The following is a 10,419-nucleotide window of genomic DNA, read 5'->3' on the forward strand; positions in this document are numbered from 1 at the left end:
GGAAATATGTAGATGTAAGAAAACCAGGGTTGCCTCTCCTACATGATGATTGCTGTGTTTATAATAACAAAAAAGTGAAGATAATGTTAAAGCCCATCAATAGGAAATTGGATACATAAATATGGTACATCTATTCAGGGCTACACAGTTTAAAAATAATAAAAATTGGGCCAGGGATTTAGTTCAGTTTTTTCGCCACCTGCTGTGCAAGCGCAAGGACCTGAGTTCGATCCCCGGTACCAAAACAAAATAAAACAAAACAAAAATAATAAAAACTATACATTCTGACATGGAATAACAATCACTGATATTACTAAGCATTCACACTGTGTTAGACACTATACAAATATTCTAGGATATTTATCAGGACCAATCCATCATAATGATATATAAACTGTCATACAGAAGATCTGAGTGACTTTCCAAAATCACAAGGAGACATGTGAATTTCAATTTAGAGTCTTAGCCTTACATTAAATAGTCCTGAATATTTAAGGATCTGTAATACAATACATAGTCACATATATATAGAAGCACACAAACATATTTTTTGTTCAAAATATATGAGTATGTATTGTATTACACATAAAACTGAAGGATAAATATTAAATACATGGTATGTTTATCTAAGAAAGAATGGGCATTCATAGGATTCTCACTTTTTATTTTATGTGTTTCTGTAATGTGTTTAACTTTTATTATTACCAGCATAATTTAATTTTATGTTTAGAAATGTAAAACGAGAGAAAAAAGAATTTTTGATATCTAATGAAATTAAATATTTAAATGGACTTTGGAAGAAAGTAACATTTTCTTTTCAAACCAATATGACTATTAAAAATACTATTCATAGGTTTCTTTTGAAAAACAATGTTTGTATGCATCATATTTACATTCATTTGGGGAAACCAATCAATTTATCTATCATCAGTTTTCATAGCTTTACCCTCTCCCTTCTCTCCCACACCCCCTTCCCATGATGTTTTTTTCCATCTCCAAAATTTCAGCCTCCCTATTTCTTCGGCAGTCTTACTGACTCTTAAGATGTTCACAAAAACTGAGAAGACTTTTGTGGAGTCACTTATTTTAGGTACTTGGACATGTCCATACTACCTCACATCATGACAGCAAAAGGGAATTTCTATTGCCATTATACAATATGTTATTAAAATAAATTTTAAATGAATTAATGGCCCAGATTAAAATTATAACCACTCAATTACATGTTACCTAGAAACTGAAATATTGTAGAAAATTAAGATTATTAAATTTTTAAATAAGATTATAAACTTGAAAAACAATCACACAGTTTTAATTTATAGTCTTTGGATCTTTTTGTTTAAAGTCATATTTGTTTGTGTTTTATATCAAAATAGAAACTACTGAAAAAAACTGAAGACTATATGTTTCTATATAAATGAAATAATTTGATTATTTATAACAAAACCATATAGTAGAAATCATTGGTCATCCTCCCTCTATTACAACACATAACTCCATGTTTCCAGGATGAATAATTTCTCCAAATCACTTTCTGATGAAAGATAACAGTAATGTTTAAATAAAGACCTATTTGGCTAACCACTAAAACTTTACCATATCTATTTAGGTCTGTTATTGTCCTCATTATCATCCAGTTTGATTTATTTAAAAAATGACTGACTCCAAAAATACACTGAAGCATTTAGCACTCAGTCTTTATAATTTAATGGGATATTTATTGTGAAAGTTTCTTTTTTTTAAATTACTAATATTTAAAAGCCAAATTTATAGTTTCAGATAATTTGCTATATATATTTTAGTGTCTGATTTTTGGATGTTACTATTCTAATCAATATTTCTCTTGTCATAATTTTCCATTATAGTCACATAAAGTAATTATATATGTTGGTGATAATGGGCTCTTATTTTGCTGCAACTGTAAAATACTAAATCCTCTACAATGAGTAGCCTTTGGCTCTACTTTAAAATGTGACTGTTAGAAATGTATAGATGTTTTGAATCTTAATTGTAAATATACATACATAATTCTTTTTGTAAAAATGATCCAATTCATGAAATGTTTTACCATGCATTACTGTACAAGTTTAAATGTGAAAGTCTATTATTAAAAAATTTAAAGATCATTAAAAGTCTTTCTTTTAAAAGTTACTGTACAAAATACTTTCAATTTAAATTTTAGGTAGATATTTTAATTAATGTTCAATTCATGTGATTCTAATATTTGCAGAACATTCAGTAAGATAAACAATTTGAATATATTGCTTTTCATAGTAAGAAATAAATCCTTGATAAAGAAAAGATTTTCTCTTGATCAAATATGATATTTACATTCAGTGTAGCAGTTCAGTATTAATGGACACTACAACTGTTTGTGCAAACATCTCTTTGTTCTGGTGGAGAGGAGACTGGATTACAGGCAAAGCCAGTACCTTCCTGCCCTATTGTTGACCTCAACTTTGACCTGGTGGGACCATCCTCACAGGAATGAAGGGTAATAAACTCCTCTGGCTGACTCAAGCCTGAGTTTAAGCAGAGATAAATCAATCACCTACAATTAAATGTTGTGGTTTTGTGATGTGGACATTTATTGGGGACTGAACTGAAATTCCCAAACACCATTCATTTAAATTTTCAGGGCTGTCTCAGGGCAGGATCAAGGGTATTTTAAATAGTACTTCCGGACCTATTTACCAGATTCAGAGTACAGAGATATGATCTTACAGCCAGAAATAAAGAAAAAAGAAAAGAAAAAGAAGAAAGCAAGCATTCCAGATAAAAATAATAGACATTGTAAACTGGGGATTAGGCAAAAAAAGTAAATATTCATCAGGAAATACTAGCTTTCCTAATTTATTTTAAATTCTGGTTAAACTCATTAACAGCTTACATTTCTCAATTGATGAACTATGCTTCTTTGCTAGCAAAACCATTCAGTATCCTAAAATCATTTTCTGAATATGAGAGATCATCATGTTGTGTTTAGATGTACATTTTTGGATATTATTTCACAAGTTTTTCACCTCCCCACCCAACTTCTCTTTCTTAAAGTATTGTAGTGCTTCTGACAATCAAGATTCTATTGATCTATTTTAAATGACCCAGTCTCCTAAATTTCAATCCCACTCTGACTTTTCCTTTTTAACTTACTCCTGAAACTTACAAACTTTTTTTTAATAAATAAAGAAGAACTCCTTTAGGCACAGCAATGTTACAAGAAATCAATTTAGCAATAATAACTGACTCAAGGTTGTAAATTAATCAGAATTTATAAATGAAATGTAGCAGATTACTTACTGTGAATAATATGTTGTTTCTGAGAAAGCTTTCAGCTTGTAACATTCTCAGTATTAATGGACTTAATAGTATGGTTTTCTCTGGAGATTGAACAACAATAACAAAAATGGCTGCAGCCACCTTATCATAAGATCCCTAAAACAAGTATGACTACAGACATTTCTTAAACTCTGAAACTTGCATGTATCTCCAAAGTATGCCATTCATCTATGATTTTCTTGAAGTATAAACTCCTAGCTCAAATGATCCTAACCATACATTAATAATGCCATTCTCAAACTCCCATTCATGAAGAGAGATTAGCTTATAGGTGAACAAAATAAATAAATAAGGTTTCATTCAGAATAGGAATTAGTTGATTTACATTATCTGAGATAATTGTGATTTTAAGTAAAGAGGTTATCTATTTAAGACTTGAAATATTTCTTGTGCTTAATTTAGCAAATGAACATTTAACAGCGCCCTCTTTTCTGTTCCAGACCTGAGTCTTCCTCTCTTTCCCCTAACACAGAAGAAACAATTGTTTTAAAAAATAAGCCTGAAGAAAAGAGGTCAACAAATTATAAACTTAATTATAACAGATAGTCCCAGATCATTTTATTCAGGTTTGCCACATGAAAAGAAGAAAGATTATTAAATACTGATTTATACTTCCCACTCATCAGTAAATCCATTTTATATTATGTGTTTTATTATGTACCTTAGAATATATTTTGAATAGAATTAATGAATTAGAACTGTTGAATGAACTCAGAATATTTAGCTAGTGTATGGTTTAAGACATGTCACTAAACACTTCGGTCATCAGGCATCCCATTTAAAAAAATATTTTGAGAGGTTAAACTAAGTAATCTCAAAACCTTTTAAAGTTTCCATTGCCATACTCTACATGGGGTTCTTTAATGAGACCAGGTGGTAAAACATGAAGTAGCCTTAATAGTTTCATTTTATTTTATTCAAATGGGTTGAGATGAAAACTTTTAAAAACATGTAATTCCTTCCTGTTGATACCAATATTTATAGGGACAAAATCAATAAATATACATTTTAAATATGATGATTTCTTTTCCACGCAGCTACCTCTATTGAGGGCACATGTTTTTCCTTTGTGTTTTATTCTCCTTAATGTTTAAGTAATATATGTTGCTTCCAAGAAAATAATCAGTTATATTAGTACTAACTGTGGAGATAAATATAATATGAACTAATTTTAGTCAAAAATAACATCGAATGGGGTCACTGTACGTTCCACAAAAATACACACATGTGTACAGATACAGTATACACATTTATATACATATAAGTCCATCATCTCATAGTCATCCAAATGCAGTTAAGGAATAAACAATTCTACTTTTCAAATAGTAGAGCAAGAATGTTGTTTAGTGTATTCTAGAGTGTATTAGTAGATATATGTAAAGGAACATAACACAAGCAAAAGTTTTTTTTAATCACTTAATACAATATAATGCACACACCAAAATATAACAACATACTACGAAAAGAAGAATTTGACTAAACCAAGCCCAAAATAGTAGCTCACTGAAAGCTTGTAATATGACCCATGTTATTCTTTGATGATCAATTAAGAGATAGCTACAGTGTAATGGAAAACATAAAAACTGAAAAGTAAAATCTATTTATTAAAAAAACCGGTTTATAAGCTTAACAAATTAAACTTTACTAAAGATTTAGAGAACCGAAAGATACCTTTGAAATATACTGCTGAATAACAGTTGTAGAAGATTGAGGAAAATCAACAGAGCCTTAGAACAAATGTGTAATATTGATGGCGGTTGCATATATAATCGGTATATAGTATGTGTATTATTAATTGAAATATCAGAGGAAAAAAACCATTTGTGCAGGAAACAATATTTGAAGCAATAATGGTATACAACATGTCAATTCATAGATGCAACAAACTGAGGAAACATGAAGCAATATAAATACAAAGAAGGTATACACCTAATGTATCAGAGTAAAATAGATGAAAAATATAATAAGAGATGCCTTAAAAGAGCAGGAAGAAATGGCACGTTATATAAAGAAAATAAAGAGCACAAATAAAAGCTGACTTCTCATCTGAAGCAATGAAAGCCTTAAAATAGTATTACATGTTTAAATGGCTTTCTGGAAACCAAGAAAACTCACAAAATAATAAAGTATCAATACAGAATTAGAGATCTAAACATGTAAATAACATATGAGCCAGAAAAAAAGCTTAAGAAAAGCTAAAACTATTTTGAAGCAAATAAAAATATAAACATAATTTACAAAATTTGTAGTATGCAGAAAATGTAGAAGAAAAATTATACTATTTAGATGTATATATTAGAAAAGAAAAAAACTCAAGTGAATCATCTGCTTTCACCTTAGGAAACAAGAAAAGAGAGATCAAATTACATCCTAAAAACACACAGTAAAATAAATTTTAAAATTAGACTAGAAATCAATAAAATTATAGAATACATCAATAACAAAAAACAACAAAAGTCAAAGATGCTTTTTAAAAAGAAGCAATAAAATCAATATTTCTAGCTAGGCTAAATAAAAATAATAAAAAAGTTTACAAATTACTAATATCAGAAATAAGAAGATCACTATACAATGGATTACTATACAATGGATCACTATACTATGGATATTAAAACAATAATTAATAATTGTATAAATAAGTTTGTTCCATACATTTTATAAATTTAATGAAATGGGCTAATCCCTTAAAAGACACAATCTACACCAGGTCCAGATGGATTCACTGATGAATTCTACTGATCACCTAAGAAAGAAATTATACCAACTCTCTACCATCACCTTACTGAGACTAGAAATATAAGAAACACTTTTTAACTTGTGCTATGGGACCAGCACTATGCTTGTACTCAGACATGAAAAACAATCAAGATAAGTACAGACTTTCATCATTCATGAATATACATGTGAGTCTGCAACAAAGTATTAGCAAATGAAATTCAGCAACATATAAAAAAGCATATATATCAACAAAATAGGCTTTATATCAGACCTGCAAGCCTAGTTTTACATTTAAAAATCAATTGTTGATTACATCAACAAGCTAATAAAGAAACATCATCATATCTATAGATGCACAAAAAGCATTTGACAAAATATAACACCCATTCATGACATTTAAACTTTTTTAAAAAAAATGACAGTAAACAAGGAATAGAGGTAGAACTTCTATTTGATAAAGAATATCTATAAAAATGTATGGTTTACAACATACTTAATAGTGAGAAACTTGAAATTTTCCTGCTTTGATAACAAGACAAAGATACCTTCTTTACAACAACTTTTCAACATTGTATTGAAAATCCTACCTAATAAAATAACATATGTTAGGGCTGGGGATTTAGCTCAGTGGTGCCGCTGCCTGCCTCATAAGCACAAGGTCCTGTGTTTGATCCCCGGAACCAAAAAAATAAAAATTAACATATGTTAATAAAATAAAATACACATATGTTGGGAAGGAAAAAATAAAACTTTGTTCAAAATGATGTTTATCCATATAAAAGATCTGAAAAATACCTTAAACAAAAAAATTTATAAAATTATTGAGGAATAAGAAGTTAATATACAACAGTTGGTCACTTTTCTGTTCACCAGCTATGAAAAAAAGGGATTTGAAATTAAAAACACAATACCATTTACATTAGAACCCGCTAGATATACAAAACATGAATAAATGTAAGCATGTGCGCATAAGACGTATATACAAGGGAAACTACAAAATTCTGACAAAAATCATATATGAACTAAATAAGTGGAATTACCATGATCATGTATAGGAAGATCAAATCTTGTCAGTGTGTCACTTCTTTCCAACTTTATGTATAAATTTCATTCAATCCAGGTCAAAAGCCTAGCAAACTATGTTGTACAAGTTATGTTGATTTTAGAGTTCATATATTGAGACAAAAGATCTGAAATAACTAACATGATATTCAAGAAGAGCAACAACATGGAAAACTTATGCTAACTGCCTTAATGTAAAGCTAGTACAATTGACAGTATAATATTGAATACTAGGTGAAAATATGTCTCATAATTAAAGTGGTGGGAATCATCAGTAAAAGACTCAAACTATAAGAAATGCTACAGATCTGTAAGCTAAAGTAGAAAACATACCACATAAAAACTACAATAAATACAATCATGTGCTGTAAACATGTACTAACAAAAATGTTAGGATCAATCAAAAGATTAAATAAAAGAAAGGCAAATATGTCTGTGAAAATAAGATTTAAGTTTAATTTTCTATAACTTCTTTAAAATTAGTTAAATGATAACAGGTAGAAATACAGCTATATAATAACATCATTTATGGCACAATGGATGGGAGAATAAATGGCAGCTTTTAAATTAGTTTATTTCTAATTATAGGTTGACAGATTATCATGGCAGCTAGCATAGCACTTCAACTTGCTTGACTTTGAAACCAGCCCTGGGGATTTTGGCATACATTTCTTGGTAGCTCATAGAGACCTGGACAAAGAATCTATCATGGCCATATCTCTCTGTGATTGCTGCCATTAACTAAGCATCTATGCTACACTACACCCTCTACTCAGAACATTCGTGCCTCTGGGACTCAATTATATCAACAAATGAATTAAATGCAAATGACTTAACATTCCAATTAAGTGGCAAAGATTATCAGATTAAATATAAGAACAAGACCAAGTACAAGTTTCTTTTTTTGTTTTGTCTTGTTTTTTCTCAGACAAGGTGTCATTGTACTTTAGGCTGGCATCAAATGCACAGCAATCCTTTTGCCTCAGCTTCCAGAGTGCTGGGATTACAGGCATGTGCCACCACGCTCGGCAAGTATATGACTCTTGTAAGAGATAAACTCGAAATATAAAACACGTTAAAAATTAAAAATAAATATTAATATTTAAAAGGTATCATGTATAATCAGTAAGTTTAACAAAGCTAGCATGACTACATTAATGAGAGAGACAGTGAGACAGAGAGAGACAGAGACAAAGACAAAGACAGAGACACACACAATGGCCGAGAGAACATCAAGAGAACAAGAGAACAGGAATTACTGGAGAAGCAAAATCTCAGCTGGGCTTGCTGCCTCGGGTCTATAATCCCAGCAACTCATAAGGGCAAGGCAAGAGGATCAGAAGTTTCAGGCCAACCAGGGCAACATATCAGGAACTCATCACATGCAAACATATTTTTAAAAAGTCTCTCAATTAAAAATAATCATTATTTGGGAAATATAATAATCCTAATTTTTTATCCATTAAAAAAACCTCAAAATAATGAAACATAAGTCAAAAATAGAGATTTTTACATCCTCCCTTAGTGTTGGGAGCAATGCTACATAATTCTAGGGAAAAATCATTTGGTTAGCCTAGTTCTCTTGCCTACAGCCCAGCTACAGAATAACTCCAGTTTGGCCTCCGGTCACAACTGAGACTTCAGTGATCCAGTGATGCTGTGATTCTCCAGGACAAGAAACATCCTGGGAGAACAAACATCTGCTCAGTTCCTCACTGTTCTAGGACTGATTAACATCTTGTTTGCCGGAGATGTACTGAACTCTCTGCAAGCCTTCCGTTACACCTTGTTTATCCCAATGTGAACTATTGAACGCTCTGCAAGTCATTTGTTACATTTGTTTCTCCCGATGTACTGAATAAAAGGTGTGGTAAGCTGGGGGCTTTGTCTTTGCTGCCCAGAGCAGCACTGATCAGACCCAAAGCTCAGCTTCTTCTCGGTCTCATTTTTCTACCTTTCCTGTCATTCGCCGTGTGCTGCCGTGGCTCGCAGGAGACCAGGACTCACTGCAGAGGTTCTGGTAACGTCCCCTTCCCCTGTCCCCTACACCTTAGTAATTGAGAGAAACTTTACATACAAAAAAAATAAGAATTGAAACATTTGAACAACTGTATCAACCGACCTAGCACAATAAAAGTTATAAAATATTGCATCCCTAAATGAAGAATATACTTTCTTAAAATGTAAAAATTCAATCACTCTTAGAGTATATGATAGCCATTTACAAAGGTACAATATGTAGTGAAAGATTAATATTGGACCAATTTCATTTATGATTTAACTTTTAAATCAGTTACAAGAGTCCAAAAAATCCCCAATCATATCATTTGAGGGTTTATATATATATATATTTAAATGTAGGGAGTCCACCAAAACATGTATATACATTTCAGGAAAACAAAATATATTTTAATACTATAGTTATTGAGACATCCTGAGATTCATACAAGTTACCTTTGGCCTCTATGCATGCATCATCAATGGCTAAAATAAAATTTTTTAAAAAGACTGCCATGAAACGATGCTACGTGGAAAACTGATAATTTTGTGCATTTTTGATGGTAGTGTGAATGGTACATCCACTCAGTAGAACTTCTTAGTTGTGATAGTTAACTCTTGCGTCAACTTTACTAAGAAACACCCAGCTAAACTGGATCCACATAGTTCTGGTTGTGGCTGAAGGGATTTACTAAAGACAGAAGAGCCACTCTGGGTGTGAATGAAACCAACCAATTGGCTTGTCGCCGGAATGGAATAAAAGGAAATTGAAGAAGCAAGGCTCACTTTTGTCTGTATGGAGGAGGGCCAGACTTCACCCTCACCTTGGATGTATTCTCCCCGCTTCCAGCTCTGACACTCTGACCTTCATAGCAGATCCTTCGGCCTCCTGACGCGGACTTGCATAGGAAACTACAGTGAGCTCTAGGCCTCCGACTGGATCATACAGATCTCTAATATGCACACAGCCCCTTTGCACTCTCCCACAACTGACTGTGGGTGGGCATGGTAAGCCTACCTTGTAAATCCTGGGGCATATATATATATATCTTGCATTAAATCTATTTCTCTAAGGATCAGTGACTGATACAATACTTTAAGATAACATAAGTGGGTTAGCAATTCTACTCCTATTTATCAAGAAAAATCAAAATATATCCTCATTAAAAATAGATTTGTACAAGAATATTTATAACAGTTTTGTGTGCAATATACAGAATTTAGAACTCAAGTGTCCATAAAAAACCCAAATGGCGGTATAAAAATGAAAAAAAGCAATATATACATATATATATATATATCATG

The sequence above is a fragment of the Heterocephalus glaber genome, unplaced genomic scaffold (assembly GCF_053883595.1).
Source record: "Heterocephalus glaber isolate CG9 unplaced genomic scaffold, H.glaber_assembly_v1.0 deba00001845, whole genome shotgun sequence".
In the NCBI taxonomy this organism is placed as follows: Eukaryota; Metazoa; Chordata; class Mammalia; order Rodentia; family Bathyergidae; genus Heterocephalus; species Heterocephalus glaber.